The sequence below is a fragment of the Harmonia axyridis genome, chromosome 2, assembly GCF_914767665.1.
Source record: "Harmonia axyridis chromosome 2, icHarAxyr1.1, whole genome shotgun sequence".
NCBI classification, from domain to species: domain Eukaryota; kingdom Metazoa; phylum Arthropoda; class Insecta; order Coleoptera; family Coccinellidae; genus Harmonia; species Harmonia axyridis.
In genome coordinates, this window is record NC_059502.1 from 8,777,905 (window position 1) to 8,796,074 (window position 18,170).

General features: G+C 35.7%; 1 protein-coding gene and 1 non-coding gene across 2 annotated transcripts in view; both read right to left on the reverse strand.

Annotated features, from left to right (window-relative positions):
* LOC123674227 (epidermal growth factor receptor) overlaps nt 1-18,170 on the reverse strand; it is a 160,130-nt gene that overhangs the window by 90,294 nt on the left and 51,666 nt on the right. The window lies entirely within an intron of this gene.
* On the reverse strand, nt 7,233-7,324 carry Trnai-uau. The gene is given in 2 exon segments: nt 7,233-7,268; nt 7,287-7,324. It is a non-coding gene; the product is annotated as a tRNA-Ile (tRNA).

Genomic DNA, 18,170 nt, shown 5'->3' on the forward strand with positions numbered 1-18,170 from the left:
GGACCAGTTCTCAGACCCGAAAATATAAATAATGAATATTCCCTCAAATTTCCACGAATTTCATTCTGAATTTGCATCGAATTCATATACGAAATTTATTGAACCCTCCAAGAATAAATACTCGATTACCTACTCATTTATGCAACATATTCTTAGTCGAATCCTTCTTCCAATAAATTATATCGATTATCAACAATCTGGAAGTTAACGATTTATACATATAGAAACAAGTATAGTCCTTTTGGGCGGCTAGTTTAGTTAACCACAATCCCTTAAATCTACGAAAAGATAATTCGAAGAATGACAACACCAAACAATGGTGGTTTACTGATAGAAATCTCTAAGGGTGACTTTCAAAGAATGCAAGTTGTATGGGTCACATTCCAACGGGTGGGCATTGGAACTGTTTGGTTTTATTTGGGAGTTTCAGCCTTGTTGTTTATTTTATAATTCGTTCGAAGAAGATTTTCAATGGAATTATTTTTTATTTGCTTCCAAAAAAAAGTTTCTGTATTTCGAATATATCTTGAATAATGGGGATATCAATAGTTCTCCTTGAAATTTTCTATTTAGCTTGAAACTGTCAGTTTATATTCAAATTCAAATTTTGATCACGATCGAATATACAATAGTTTTGGAATTATAAGGAAAACGAAAATTATTACGAATTTAACAAACAATTTTAATGTTCTTGTTTGGTGATCTATCTGTCCAAGTAATTCATTATAATTAGTTGAAACCATAAGAATTGAGCAACCGGTTCTTCTCCTAAAATGTTGGAATCACTTCATTCTGTCTTTATTATCCAATTATTTTTGAGAGACCTACTAAAGTACTTCTACTTCAGAGTTTGAAAACTACTTTTTACTGTTGATCTTTCTGTAATATTATCTTTATTTTATTCGTTAGTGACAGAAGCATTTTCGACTTTGAAAATTCTACAGAAGATCTAACGGGTGTTTTTTTTCGAGGTATATAACTTTAAGTTGGCATTTCTGTTCAAGATGGCGACCGCTTTAACAGCTGTCAAGTGATTTATTCTCAGTTTGGTTTGGCAATTCATCATGAATAGACTCACGCCTGAACAACGTTTGCCAATAGTGCAATTTTATTTCGAAAATAATGAATCTGTGCGGAATACGTATCGCGCACTACATCCATTTTATTTTGTTTAGCGATGAAGCGCACTTCTGGTTGAATGGCTACGTCAACAAACAAAACTGCCGCATTTGGAGTGAAGCTAATCCTCAAGTGTATGTCGAAACACCGTTACATCCAGAAAAACTGACTGTTTGGTGCGCTTTATGGGCTGGTGGAATCATTGGTCCGTACTTCTTCAAAAACGATGATGGCCAGAACGTTACAGTCAATAGTGATCGGTATAGAGCCATGATTACTAACTTTTTCATTCCTGAATTGAACAACCATGATGTCCAGGAGTTGGTTCCAACAAGACGGCGCAACATGTCACACAGCTCGTGCCACAATCGATTTATTGAAAGACACGTTTGGTGACCGCCTAATTTCACGTTTTGAACCAGTGAATTGGCCTCCAAGATATTGTGATTCAACACCGCTAGACTACTTTCTGTGGGACTATGTAAAGTCATTGATCTAAGCGGATAAGCCACAAACCCTTGACAATTTGGAAGACAACATTCGCCGTGTTATAGCCGATATACGGCCACAAATGTTTGAGAAAGTCATCGAAAATTGGACGTCCAGATTGGACTACATCCGAGCCAGCCGTGGCGGTCATATGCCAGAAATCATATATAAAATGTAATACCACAAGATTATCTTGCGGATAAATAAAATTCATGTCAATCGAATAATCCATCGTTGTTTTATTGCAATTTAAAGTTCTATAGCTCTAAAAAAAACAACCTTTACATCTCTTTGCGCTTAATTCTATGTTTTCATGACATGTCACTTTGCAGATTATTTCAATTCGGTCATGCAGAATTTCATGAAAGAATAACATGAATACAAAAAAGCTCCCAATTTTATGTCAGTCTTTTTCAAATTTCGACACATTCAATCTGCATTCAATTTGATCGTTCATAAATGATTATAATTTTTTTCGGACACCCCCGTATTTCTCAGATGACCTCAAACTGTTCATCCTTCATCGCCTGAAGCATAATATTCCAGGAGAATCAAACACGTAAATATCAAAAAACTCCTCTTAATGAGTACCTTTAGTACTTCTCCAACTCGAGTGCTCACCTCAAGTTTCCTTTAAGGAAATTCAGTTGGTGTTGAATAATAACAACCTTTCACTTCTTGCATGACTCCTTTAATGAGGCAATCAAGCGTGATGGGCCCACATATCATAATACACGAAATTATACTGAGTGTTTGGAGACCATTTGGACAATGATCAGGTAAAAATAGAAGACAGAAAATGTTTTCGAAAATTTGGAGAAATTTCAAAAGATTCTGATGATTTTTGATGGCATTAGAGATTCGATTTAAAAAAAAAATACTATTCCGCTAACCCAAGTTAATTTTTCGTGAAAGCAATAAAAACACTGCTTTGTATTTTTGTTGAAACATACTCGAATACAGATAAAAAAAAACCTTCATGATTGATCCATTAAATCGGTTTGAACCGTTTGAACTTTATCCAAGTTTTCGAAAACACCCTGTATCTCGAAAACCAGAGTCCAGAGGTCACTTTAAATGTCATTTTCCATCTCGCACATATGTCCTCTATCTTCACTTGAGCGTTGTTCCACTGATCACCAGACACCCTGTATGCATTATTGTTATTGATCTGAATTGGCTGAAAACGATTTGACCATATCGATGTTCAGACACTTAACGTCGTATCTATATACGTAAAAGGTGAACACTATACGTTTTAAGCTAGAGACTCTCAAAAAGGCAACATCTACACTTCAGTTGAGGACGTTTGATTTGAATATCGTGTGAAATTAGCATAAAAATTACAATGGTTATCCACGTATGGGAAGTTTGTAGTCTTTGTAATACGGGGTATCCCAGAAATAGTGGACAATAATTCATCAACATATTCTATGAGCAAAAATATTTGGGGGAAATTCAAATAACTTTTTTTCTATGGTTCTGGTTACTCGATGAAGATCAAATTTTGCTCGGGGCTTCAAATTGTCTCTCTATTACTGAAAATTTCATAGTACGTTCAAACTGTGCGAACTTCACAGTAGTCATACCAATTTTCATGATTTTTGCTCCGAAGAAAATAAATAAAATCTTTCTTAAGAGTCGGACATTTGGAGAGCGATGAACATTTATTATTTGATTTATCAAGGGCATAAAACATATCCTATTTATCAAGGAATGATGCCAAAAAGTTGTTTGTCATATTATCGATGAAGAAACATTCACTGGAATGGAAAGTGTGTATCTGTTCATATCAACATCAACTGAAATCAACCGAAACTGGACTGATTGAAGCTCATTTGAAGGTCTAGTCTAGAAACACAGCGAGGACGAGTAGCTTCAGGGTGGTAGAAACAGATGGCGTTTATATCGATTCAAGCCACTGCATATTATGCTTCCTCTTTGCCATAATCATCTTTAAAATTTCAAAATTTTTGTCGCAATATGTATTTCAGAGCTTTCTGAACAACTTTGGTTTCGTGTTTGTCTGTATGTGTGTCCGCAAATTCTTGTATGTAACAGTCTTTTACAATTCTTATCTAATTTAAATGAATTTGGTATAGTTATCCCGTTTGGGTTTTCATATGGTCCCATACGAATTTCTGCTTTTCAATATTGTAGCATCTATTGGCAGTGGTTAATTTTATTGAACTTTTTCACATCCCTATTGTTATCTTTATCTTATAATGAATTTGAGTTGAGGGGCTTTAATTTAGAGTTTTTCATAGGAGATGGACTAGGTTGTGAAAATATTTTATTTATTGTCATAATAGCTATGCACATCTTTAGTTTGGAGTTTCTATCTTGCATAGTTGTAGAGATGTTTTGAAAAGTTGATATACTGTTTCTGGAAAGAAGTTCTTTGACAAGCAAATTTTCGGGACTGTCTTATATACTCGTTCTCGAAGAATAGATCAATTAGTGAAGAAATTAGAATTCCATAGTTTCGAAAAAATGAAGCAAATTTTTCTTTATGTCCTGTCCCTACCAATTGAACATATGTATATGATAATTAAAAGTTGATAAGCAAATCGACTCAATTCTATTAGGGAGTGTTTTTCAGGTACACGTCAACAATATTACGCTGGAATAATTAAATCCTACTTTTATTTCGATAACAAACGAACAATGGTCTCACCATCTCAAAAATGGCATTCCCTAGATGCCGTTCCATTATACAAGGAGTGTGTCGATTCACAGAAATTCAATAAGGAAATTTTAGATTGTGCCGCTTGACATTTGCTCCTATGCAAATTCGAATCGATGCAATAAATAATTTATCGCGTACGAGCATAAACTCAACGTTTGCCAATAACAATAACACGCTAGATACAGCGAAAGAGTTTCGGAGTTATGGACGACAGACCGATCTTTATGTTACAATTATTGCACATCTATGGTCGTTGATCGGAAGAATATAATTGGTCGATAAATTCAGATCTTGTTTCGAAATATCTAGTGATTAGAATGTCCGCTAAGTTCATTTAGTGGTGTATAAGAATCGGTCTTACTCATTAACTGACCCTTGGGGAACACCTTCAAAACGCATCGATGTGCAAAATGAAAGCAGCATATACATATGGGTTGTTGGATAATTTTTGTTTGTTATGTTGGTACACTCTTCATATGTGTGTGAAGTTTCATTTCAATCTGCCAATTCATTCTTTATTTACAAGTCATTTAGTATCAATGTGTCACATTATTTTTTCACAATGGAAAAATCAAGTATCGTTTATATCGGTTTAAAAGCAAAGTAAATTTATGAACAAATTTTGAAAGTGTATAAAGACTCTTCGCCTTCAATTAGTGCAGTAGAACTATGGGTTGCTGTTCGTACAAAACTTGAAGATGATCCACGTCAAGGGCATCCAAAAGAGCCACATCAGAAATTGAAGAAAAAATACAGGATATCGTATTGGTTGAGTGAATGGAAGAGATTTAGTAGAAGACTTAGATATATGATTGGGCAGTATAAGCAATATTTTGACTTGGTCAGTATTGGGTTTAAGAAATCTTTGTGCTAAATGGAAACCAAAACACATTCAGATGCGATTTCCTCAGCAACATTTAGAGCTTTTTCGAAAGGATAAATTGGATTTTGTGCATCGACTCGTCGCTATGAGACTTGAGTCTATCACCATGATCCTGAATCGAAAAAAAAGGCTAAAGACTAGTGTGAGCCTGGTTCTTCGGCTCTAAAACGAGTTCGTGACCAGAAATCGGCCAAGAAGGTGTTAGCATCAGTTTTTTGGGATGCGAAAGGAATTTCTCGTTTGTGGATTACTTGAAAACTGGTAGAACAAATTCTGACTATTATTATAACCTTTTGAACCAGCTGAAGGGAAAAATTCGTGCAAAAAGACCCGGTTTGCAGAAGAAAAAAATTCTTTTTCATCTGGAACATGCACCGAGTCACAAGAGCATTTCGACAATAGCTGAAATCCGTGAATAAAAGCTCGAATTGTTAGAGCATCCACCGTATTCACCAGATTTGGCCCCAAGCGAGTTCCAACTGTTTCGAAACCCAAAAAATTCATGCTTGGAAAGCGTTTTTGATCAAACGTAATGAGGTCCTAACAGCTGTAGAAGTGTATTTTGCCACCCCTTCCAGATTCTCACCTCAGGGATGCAATTTCAAACCATAAAATTGTGTTTTTCTTATCGAACCGCAAAACTTATTGAACAATCCTGGCTAATACTCGACTTCCACACAAGACGATTTGAAAAGACAGTTCTAGAGACATTTTTAGTACTTTTGATTTGAATTAAAAGTCACTATTCAAAAAAAGAAAAAATATCATGTGAAACACGCTGGAAAATTCTATTTTTCGTGATTGGCGTTCTCCAACAAAGTCACATGTTTTTTTGACGGTACTGTTAGATACGTAGTTGGTTTCAAGTGACCTTGAAGTAATCGTATCGAATGCCGTTGTTGCCAACCTAACCGTAAGATCAACAAATGTCAGGACTCGTCACCGGCTAACTTTTTGCGCCAGAAAATCATGGAAAATGCCAACAGGACTGCCTCAATCCCAAATACCATCCAGTTCTCAGAAACAACATGGCACTTCTCACGATGCAGAAGATGTATGCGTCTCGACATCGAGTATCCTCATGCACGATTTGAAGAGAATGTAACCGGAGGAATACAAAATTGCAGGCCGTTCGGATCTCTTCAATTCAACAGCAGGATGGTACGTACACGACCTCCATTTGGTACCGTGGTGAAGGTAGATCTCGCAGAGGTATGTAAAAATCAAGTTTCATTACTGCGGCAAGATAGAATGATTAGGTAGTTGCTTTATTGCCGACTTGCGGGTAATAAATTGCCAGGAATTTGTCGTACCAGTGGCGTGCACGCTCGTAAGAGGACGGTCGTATTTGTGCTTCCACCATTTTCGACCGCGCATCCGCCAAAATTTAATATCTTGATTTGGATAATATAGTGCTTTTCAAATGACGAAATAACAATAATTTGGGATGTCGTACTCTTCAATAACAGTGTTTTTTATCCACAAAACAATAACATTGTTATTTGGCTGCATAAACATCGTATTTTCCTCTACACAACCGGAGATCAGTTTATTTTAATCAAAAACTAGACGAAATATATATGGAAGTAAATGACAAATATCTATATTTCTTGGAGGATGTCGAAAAACCTCTTTACTTCGTGGTATCTTATTATATCAAAAAATCATTCAGACGTACTTTGAAATTTGTTGTCTTTCTCTAATAGTTCTCGAGATGCTCTGAGAGAGCAACGAATTTGGGAAACCCTGTACATGTAGGTGTTAAGTATTATTATCTATTCATCAATTTCCCATTATTCTAAAACAAAATATGAGAATACCTTACTCAAACAATCTGCACATACGTTTTCATTAATGCTATTTGGGTGTTATTTTGGGTATCTGTTATTTGCTAATTGTTATGTGTTATTTATTAAGTGCTATTTGCCATTTAATTCTTTATAAATACCCACAAAGTGAGTTTTACTGAATTAAAAAGCCTCAATAAAGTTTGATTCCTTATTGTGTTTATCCCGATCTTTGTAAATTCGTATATTCCTGTATAAAAAATTCTGCTCCAGGTGAGGCTCGAACTCACAACCCCGGCATCGCTCACGCTTACTGACTTATAAGTACCGTGCGCTAACCAATTGCGCCACTGGAGCTGTGCTATAAATAGGGGACGCTTGTCTACAAGGTGCGTACGATATTGGGCATCCCAATTCAGTTTGTCATTTCTTATGGGACTTGTATAATTCACGTTTCGAGGGTTATTTTTTTAAATAAAATAGTAGCAATTTCTTGTTAGTGAACTGAATTGGAATTGATCCTTCTTGGTTTTTTTTTCTTTTGATTCAAAATGAATCCTCTTATTGAAAAACCCATAAAGTAATAAACATAGATACAGGGAGTATACGCAATTTTTACATGTCCCCAACATGGTTAGATTACGTTGTCTGATTGTGATATACATATTTTCAAATTCACAATTTTACTATATCGTTATAAATGTATATTATATTGTATGAAATATATTTATTTGAGTGATTCCCGATTAAATACGCTAATTCATTTGTAAACCGATATTTTTCATAATTGTCGAATTTATAATAAGCAGAATAGTTATTATTTTCTGTATCTACCTGCTGAAATACAATTTTTGGCAACTTTTGCTCTCCTAATGTCATCGGTTGTTTCACGTCGTTTGGCGCGATTGAAGTTTGTTTTCTGAATTTCTGATATATTTAGGTATTCATTTCGATATCTGTTGAGTTAATATGAAACCTTGATTCACTATGGGACATAAGAAGTTCGTTTTTGTTGGAGAAACTCGCGAATTGAGTGAAATATCGTATCACTGATATGTTTTCATTTCCGCGCGCTTCATGTCAAATTGGATAGTTCATGTTAAGGACAAAATTTGCTTCGTTAAAATGGCTTATGTTCCCTCTATCTATGTTTATTACTCTGAGGAAAAACCCTTTACTTTCCAAGGAAACTGTGAAACTTCCAGGATTGGTATAACAAGATTCCGAATGTTTATGATCAAAAAAAACAAACCGAAATCGACAAATCTATTTCATCGAATTCAATCAAGGTCACTTGAAGTTCTTAGTAAAAAAATTCCCATGCCCCAGCAACGCAGTTCGAAAATCGATTTCTTATCGAACTTATCAGATATTCCTAGCTACAAGCGAGCAGCTCGTCCAAAGCAAATATTTACTGGACCTCTCAGTACATATCTTGCATCTGTCTGAGAGATAACTCTTGCCGTTCTTTGTTGACTGTTTGAAGTTGAGCAAGCAGAACTATCTAACGAGAAGAACGACTTCATTATCATAATTCGAAACCAGGCATTATCGCATTTCAGGACGATTTTTTTCATACAGAGTGTTCACGTGAGAATTTCGCAGCATATGTCCCTGTATATGAATACGGGCAAGGCGTGAAATATAACCCTTGTTGTTTTGCCTATCTGTGTTGGCTGCTTTCAGCTATGAGTTTGTGTTGGTTGTTTGTACGATTATGGTTCGTTGAACTTTTTCATTTGGGAATAATGTTCTGTTAGATTTTACCCGCGGCTTCACCCACTTCTAGACGTTTTGTTGTTTTGCTGGTTATTGCAGTTGTTATTTAGATGAACGGAGCGTTATAAGTGATTGAAATATTATAATAATTTTAGGAGTTTGCCGAAAAACTTTGCGAGTGCTTCAGAGCCACTTTTTGATTCTAGTTGTAGCGAAACCATCGAGGCTTCTACATTTCACCAGGACACTTGTTTTTCCTTGTTTTTTTTTCATGTGGCACCTACTGTCGCTAATAATACATCTTCACTTTGTTCGTCATTGGATTAGATAACTGTTATGATAAATTGCCAATTGCTCGTTTCACTCTCTTTTTGTGGTGTATTCAGCCTGGGTATAGCAATACAGGCTTTAGCCTAGACAGTGTATCAAGACTAGATATTGTTTTGTTGATTGTAATGAATATAATACCCACATATGTCTGAAATCCTTCTATTGGACTTTATACCATAGTTGTTATTGAAAATTTTATTCTTCTTCTTCTTAGTGTGTCCTCTTTTTTAGAAGGTTGATGATCATCAAGATCCTCTTCTTAAATTAATTATTGAATTTTAAAGCCAACACTTCAAGAACGGTGATTTTGACGTCGAAGACCAGCAAAGCGGTGGAAGAAAAAAGGTTTTCGAAAATGCAGAATTAGAGGCATTACTTGATCACGACTCGTGTTATACGCAACAAGAATTGGCAGGATCATTGGGAGTTACGCAACACGCCATTTCAAAAAGTCTGAAAGTCATTAGAATGATTCAGAAACCAGGAATTTGGGTGCTGTACGAGTTGAGGCCGAGAGATGTTGAACGTCGTTTGTTTGCTTGTGAACAGCTGCATGCAAGGAAAAGACGGAAGGGATTTCTGCACCGCATTGTGACTGGAGACGAAAAATGGGTTCATTACGATAATCCCAAGCGCAGAAAATCATTGGGATATTCCAGCAATGCTTCCACGTCGACGATCCAAACGAATATTCACGGTTCCAAAGTCATGCTCAGTATTTTGTGGGACCAGCTCGGCGTAGTGTATTATAAGTTGTTGAAACCGACTGAAACAATTACAGGCGTTCGTTATCGAACTAAATTAATGCGTTTACGCCGAGCATTGAAAGACAAACAGCCGCAATACACCGAGATATATAATAAAGTAATTCTACAGTATGACAATCATCGACCCTATGTTGCGATAGTGATTAAAACATACTTAGAAACGTTGAAATAGGAAGTCCTATCCCACGTGACGTATTCTCCAGGCGTCGCCCCTTCGGACTATCACTTGTTTCGTTCAATGGCACACGGCCTGGCTGACCAGCACATCCGATCTTATGAAGAAGTAAAAAATTGGATTGATTCTCGGATCGCTTCAAAAATGACCAGTTTTTTCAACGCGGGATTCTTACGCTGCCCAAAAAATGGGAGAAAGTAGTGGCCGGCAATGGATAATACTTTGAATCATAAATGTATAACCAGTTTTTTACAATAAAGCCTCGAGTTTCGGAAAAAAACGGCAAAAGCAAAGTTGTACTTTTTAGTTTTGGGGACTGTGACTCAAAATTCCACAATTTTTGTAGTCAATTTTAACAATTTCAATGCGATGTTGGAGCGTGAGTGGTTCCATCTTTAGTAATGGCGTAATTTTCACTTGTCGAATGTGGAAAGTTGTGAGCTTCAAAAGCAGCCCATATAGCGGACTATTCAAAATGGAACCTGTTATTGGAAAACCCTTTATATCTGAAAATTTTCCATTTCTGATTGAATTCAAGCGACTATGTATATTCATTTTCTGATTCTTATTACGTATAGAAATCTTTCAACCATGGAACGTTCAAATCTTGAAAATCCCCTTCCTTTTTATCTTATCGAATAAAAATCATGACTCGGGAAAAATAAAAAAAAAAAATTCGAAAATCGAAAAATACTAAAATACACCTAACCGTGACCATGCGCAGCGGCAACAGCGCACCAAGACCAGGACCTTCTCCCTCACTCATCATAAATCGTCCTTTCTGCGCACTGACCAATTTGCATCGATTCCTCGAAAGTACAGGGCAATAGATACGTGGTTTACAACCCGTCATCTAGTATGCCGTCCACGTCCATTATTTTGCACCGCCGCTAAGCCAGAGTCATAAACAGCTGAGGAATGAGGCAGCCATCAGCGGGTTTACCGTAAGACCAAGACGGCACTGAAAAAGAGCGAGAGCCTAGACGAGAAACTGGCCGGTGAGAAAGAGAGAGAAAGGCAGTCCAGCGAACGTCCGTGACCTTCCTTCCTCCTCTTGTTGTCTCTACCCCCCCTTGACGTGAACGTGTGGATGAAGTTAGCCACCTTCACCGGTCGCGAGAATAGAGCTCTGTGGTCCAGGCGTGAGTGGTGTTGGGAGAGAAGGCTAGATGAAAGATTTTGAAATGCCCTCTTGTAATGTAGAGATGCGTCTATTATTTCCTTTGAAAAAATTTTCAGCAATTAATTCAAGTTTGAGAGAGATTACCATCGCGTGGTTTTTTGAGTATCAGTCAAACTTTGGTACCCATTCATTTGCCTTCTGGCGTTCCTGCGATGACCAAACTCTGTATGATGTACGAAGTTGTACATTAACTTCATTTTCTTTCTTTTTTCGAAGCGAATAAGTAGAGGGCAGCACTGTACGACGACTTTCACGAAATTATTGCTTTTCCTCTTTTGTAATGATTTTTGGTAGATTTTTTTTCACAAATATTTCAAAAATATATCAGTGCTTTTTACAAAATACATGTCATCTATTTTTTTGTAAAAAACGTAAAGTTGAATATATTTACTTTCTCCCATGTAGATTATTGTTTGAAGAAATTATGTGAAAACCCTATAAAAATGGGCGATTTGTAAGAAGGAATATCTCTCATTTCGGTTCGAACTGAGCTTCCAAGTGGTGAGGTTCCCTCTTAAAAGTACATCTCTAGCGCAAAAGCGCTCATATGTGTCATGCCGTCCAATTAAGACGTAAAATTTGAGTAAAGCTTACAAAACCTTCCATTGGGTATTTTGCATTGAACATATTGAACAACAAAATTCAACAAAATACACTGATTTTGGTTCGTGTTTATCATAAAACCAGAGTAAACGACGAAAAAGAATTCTTCTTTTTTTTTATTGCCTCTTCTAGTGCTCTTTTTTGGGTGGTATCGACTGAATTTTGGACATTTATCTCTGTCCAGTCAATAATAACAACAAAATATGGAGGGTAGAAGGAAGGAGAATAATCTTTCCGTTTCAAAATTGTTGACCTGAATTGGTGGCGCTAGTGTAGCTAGAGGGTGAATTTCATAAGAAACGTCAAGAAATAGTGATAAAGCAAGAACTAAATAAGTATGTTCGCCTGTTTGGGTTGGTTATCCTTTAGCTACACCAGTCAGTACCATCAATTTAGATCACTTCAATGGACTTTTTTTCAATAGTTCTACCATAAAGGATATTTTCATATTTCTACCCTCCATACTTCAAAGAAACACGAGGTAGGATTATCATAGACATAGAATATACTACTTAGGTCTATGAGTTATACTAGAAAATGACGCAATTCGCTCTCATTGATATTTTAGATACTAGCTGATTGTTGTATTCTATGCTTTTATTTCATGGAACATCTTATTAATTTCAGTATTTAAATTGAAACAGAATCAATTTTCAGAAGTCGAAGACCCAAAAAAATTACCTCTATAACTCGATGTAAGTAGTTGATTCAAAATCCGCCATACAAGTCTCCACGTGTTGGTGAATGAATCATATTCAATGGTGCAATAAAAGCACAATTCAGATTTCAAAAGGCTGTAAGAAATACATCTTCAGTTTTCATCCCGACTCTCCTAAGACTCTGCAGAGTCCTAAGAATGATATTCTCCTACATTCTTGCACTAATTTGTCAGGAGTAAATCACTTGAAAAAAAAAGTTGCCTAAGAACAAACAAATAATGACACTTCGAATCAACTCATTGGACGTTTTGGTGTCTTAATCACACTCTTAAAATTTTCAGAATTTGTCAATTGACATTTGTCAACACTTAAAGACGTTGATTCATTTTGAAATGTTCTAATTTCAATTCATTCTTCAGTGAATTCCTCCAAATATCTATGATCTACTCCTACTTTAGAGAATAAAAATCACTTAGATAGATATTATTGAATAGAATATGTTTAGCTATTGATTTTCTAAAATTAAATTCGAAATTGTTAGCAAATAACCCAGGGTTCAAACTCTGTACCATAATATTCATCGAAATAAAGTTCCATACGAATTGACATATTCCTCGAGACAGTATTAATCATTGTGCAAAATTTGCAGTATTTCTCCACACATTTTAAGTCACGTTCCTCAAACCTAAACACATCAGTTTTCCCATAAAAATAAAACAAACAGAATCAACGACACATATTTGTTGATATACCTGGAAGGAATCCCTATTTAATGTTTTTATCGAGAAAAAATTATTTACACGGATTTCATATACGTCTCGGAGATTGCGATGGGCAAACAAAATTATCTAGGTATTATTCCTATAAGCCAAATAAATAATAATAGCCGAAACTGCGTTGTTTGACGTCTCAGTTTGCAACTCATGTCATTTCAAAATGGGACAAGATGCGATATCAAGAATTATCGGGATGAGAGAGAAAGTCCAAGGGATTAATATAAATGCGGTGTTGTTGACTGGAAATCGTCCTTGGGATCTTGATACCTACTGGGAGATTATTTGGTTGCTATGGAAATTCAGATGTTTGTGTTGTGATGGAAAGCAGAGGTCAACTTGTTACTTTTTAACGTACACTAATTTTCGCTGTGAAAATTAGTTGAAATATGATATGACGATATAATATTCGTGATTTTTTATTATTGCGATTTTTTTTAAGTTACTCTGCTTGAATATTCTATGGTTATTGTAGAGTGATAGAGCTTGATATCATTATTATAAATCTGCACAAAAATTTTGACTCTGGCGGATCTATTTTGTCATTTTATTTTTATTTTGTCAACAAATATTATTGCAAGAATATGGACATATGAGGTATTCATTTTTCAATACTCTTCTTGCATTTTCTATGATCGTGATGACGCTATTCACACAATATTCAAAAAGGTTACATACAGGTCCTTATACAAAATGGTCCAACGAAAACTTAACATCTCGATTTTCCGACTTTATGAAAATGTGGAAAATCGCTCGGACGATCAATTTTTGATTAGAGAGGAAACAACTTTTCTTCCCCATAACTTCAACCCCCTAATGGGGGTGAGCACAACCCCTTGATTTTGGAAAGGGATGAGGGGTGTTGTGATAAATAATTTTGAAGATCGTATCGAGTACTTGACAGGTCCGAGCATTTTCCACATTTTCATTGCACCACATTTTCATTGCAAAGCCAGAAAATCTAAGTTTTAAAATTTCGTTGGACCTCCTTGTATACACACAAAATCTCAACCTGATCTGACAGTAATCACGGAAATATTAGGTATCTCAACTCTGTCGGAAGTTGGTTATGAAATGAACATAATTTTTTGCACCTAGCTTTATATTGTCGATCTACATTCAAATACACATTTTCATTACGATTGAATCTGGCAGTTTAACAGAATAATAAAATGGATATATTTATTATTTCTTGAATAAGAAACGTCATTTATGTTTCCAAACATTTTAGTTCTAAAATCTTCTCATTTTATTCAAAATCAAGAATATGAACAGTTATCAGCATTCTTCTTTTCAGATAGATTTTTCGGCCTGAAACAGAAAAGATACGACACAAAAAATCATTTTGTAAGGAAAGGTATACTCCAAGCTTTTTAAGAACTGATTTTGGCTTTCAGTGCATTGTTGGAAATATTCAAAACAAGTGCAGCAACTCATGGTTCCTTCCTCGATTCGTCAAAATTTTGCCATAATAAAGCCGCATTCAATGAATCAATCATGAAGATTGCAGATCTTTTCCCTAATTCTCTAAACATACTGAAAAACCAGTGGCGACGCCATCTTTCAGGGGTGGCCAAGGGGGGAGCGGGATTTTTTTTGGGGGGCCGAAGTAAAGCGAAACTTTATAGTTTCGCTTTACCCTAAAATTTGTCTTATCTTATAATCTTTTAGCCTTAGTATGACAAATTTTAGGAGGGGTCAGCAGAATCTTAGGCGGAAGGGGGGGTCTGACACTCCCCCTAGCGTCGCCACTGTTAAAAACTAACATTTTCATAGAGATAAGTACCCAAACATTGCAATCCTCAAAATAGTCCTTGAAATGACCTACGAAATCGCATTTCAAGTTCAACCCAAGGTCAAATTGTTCTACTTCCTTTTTAACAGTTCGCAACATGTTCCAAACACCACTTAAACCTCAGGAGAACCATCCTCAAACCCAGAATCGTCAATTTTCCCCATCAGATGACCCTTGAAACTACCGCGTTTGGAGTTAACGTCCGTGTCCTTCTCGTGACCTTCAATACCTCGAATTACTCACGAAGCGTCATCAGTTGATCACGGCAGGAGAAATAATATACAGGCCTTCAAAGAACAATTACCGTGAAGCGAAATAGCCAATTTCTCAAATTGCCGCGGGTTCGTCTCCTCGCCTTGCGTTGATGTCTCCGCGCCACCTCCCATTTATACAGGGTGTCTCCAAGTATTTTCACACCTACCCATCATTCCAACACTTTTCGACACGACGAAAAACTGTGAAGATGGAAGTTGTGACGTTACATGTTCCATCTATCAACACTTAAATTAATCTTTTTCCAATGGGACACCCTATATATTAACAAATCTCTAAAGATACATCTTGTTCCCCTTCATCTTAAACGGTTCTTAACTTATTTAGCTCAGAATATTGAATCAAAATTATGTTAAAATTTGAATTGCCATTGACATAATAGAATGCCATATTAGAAGTGACATTTCTTCAATTTGAATGTATATGGAAATGTTAGCAAACAATTTTGAAAACTGGAAAAATTCAACGAAACCCCTAGTCCGATGCTGCCTTACCATTTATCCAACGGTGGCATTCGATATCCGAACGTAATCTAAAAATATCAAATTTCCAGCTCTTATCGGGAGTTATCGTGCTCAAAATTGAGATCCATCGACATTAATAGGAAACGATGCGATTTCAAAATATTATTCGTCCAGCTACATACTGCGACATCTGTAAGAAGTAGCACGAAACACATGAACATCGATCCTGTACTCGTCGTGGTACAGGCAACACTAAATACAGTTCACATTAGCCTCCTAGCGGCAGCTTGGTGAACCTTTAGAAGCACCCGTGTGCAACTTTCAATACATGTGTAGAGATCTACAGGTTGCATAATGTCGTTTCGTGTTGGAGTAGGCAACCCACAATACAGCGAGGTGTCATTGAGGATAGCCTACATTCAGGCGTTCTTTCATTTCATAAGAAATACTGTATTATGAAAGCGACGTATTTATGTGTAGTATTGGTGGTACCAAATTGATCGTTAGAATTAATGGTGAACGAAAAAACCTAATCGAAAACCTTGAATTTAATCATAAGTAATTATAGAATTAGTTTGATGTGAGATGTAATTAGAAAGTATCTGATGCGATTGAGGTATCCATCTTCGTATTATTTATAGATTAAATACCTATATTTAAAAAGAAAATTGAGGAAAAGGACATACATACTTTGAAAAATACTGCAAACTCTACAGAATATTCCAATTCATTACTAGTGATCTTAGACATCTTAGTGATTGAAAAATAATTCTTTTAATCTCAATTTTGAATATTTCAAATTAATTAGTCTCTTGATCAACTGGGAGGATTTAGATGATAGTTAACTATTTTTATATCAGATTTTTTGTGGGAAGCTAATTTAGGTGCGCATATTTCCATATTTGCAGTATCTAATTTTCTTCCAATTATTCAAAATAATTTTTTTCTTGGACATCAACAAGTTCTTACATCGACTGATATTTATCTTAATTCACTCAAGCTATCGAATCGTTCTCCTTGAAACGAGAAAAATCCCAAGAAATACTGCAAGTAATCTCTACGAACTGGAAAAAAAATATCGAAGCCTCTCGGCCGTGATATTTATTACTTCTCAAAGCGAGAACACCTTTTATGATTGCCACACGATAATAACACCGATTAGCATATTGCAGAATGTCAGCGTTATCGTAGACCCTTAGTCAATGCAAATCAGCATTTCAATTCGAAGAAAGATCGATTACAGACAGCAGACGGTCTGGTGTTTTTTTAAGGATGGTACTTCTGCATAAGTGACACTTATGTCTGCACTCTGGATACTAGTTTAAAAAAACTTTGATTGGTCCATCAAACGTTTCTGGTTGACGAGGTATCAAATAAAGGGGTGTTCAATAGGAATGATACTCATTGAGATCTCTCTGTCTTTTTTTCTCTTTTTATAACTACGAATCTTTATTTTAAGTATGATTTCTAAAATCCTGAAGAGGTTTTCAATTTAGAACTGTTTGGATCAACCAGTAGTTGTTGTTTATATAAATTCTACTTCATTCGACAACATAGTCACCTTCAAGAGTGATACGTTTACTACTGAGAGTAATAAACATAGATAGAGGGAGCTAATGTCATTTCCAGTTAGCAAATTTTTTCCCCAACATGAACTATCAAATTTGACATGAAGCGCTCGGAAATTAAAACATATCAGTGATTCGATATTTCACTCAATTCGCGAGTTTCTCCACAAAGAACGCACTTCTTATGTCCCATAGTGAATCAAAGTTTCATATTAACACAAAATATATTGAAATAAATACCTAAATATATCAAAAATTCAGAAAACAAACTTCAAGCGCGCCAAACGACGTGAAACAACCGATGACACTAGGAGAGCAAAAGTTACCAAACCTTGGATTTCAGCAGGTAGATACAGAAAATAATGGATATTCTGCTTAATATAAATTCGACAATTAGGAAAAATATCGGATTCCAAATATTCAAATTTGCATATTCAATCGGAAATTACTCAAATAAATATATATCATTCAATATGTATAATATACATTCATAACGATATAGTGAAATTCAGGATTTGAAAATATATCACAGTCCAACAACGTAATCTAAAAATGTTGGGGACATGTAAAAATTGCATATACTTCCTCTATCTATGTTTATTACTCTATGGTCTAATTTGAATCTGACCGAAGATGTGCATTTTTACCGAAGAATTGTGTTTAGTGATGAAGCTCATTTCTGGTTAAATGATTTCGTTAACAAGCAAAATTACCATATATGGAACAAAGACGATCCTGAAGACATTAACGAATCATCATTACCTACATCCATTAAAATTGACTGTTTAGTTTAGACGCTGGCGACATCATCAGTCCCCAGAGCGCTATCGAGCCATGCTGACTGATTTTTTATTTCCAAATTCAAAGTAGATGAAAAAAGTTCCTCAATTTTCC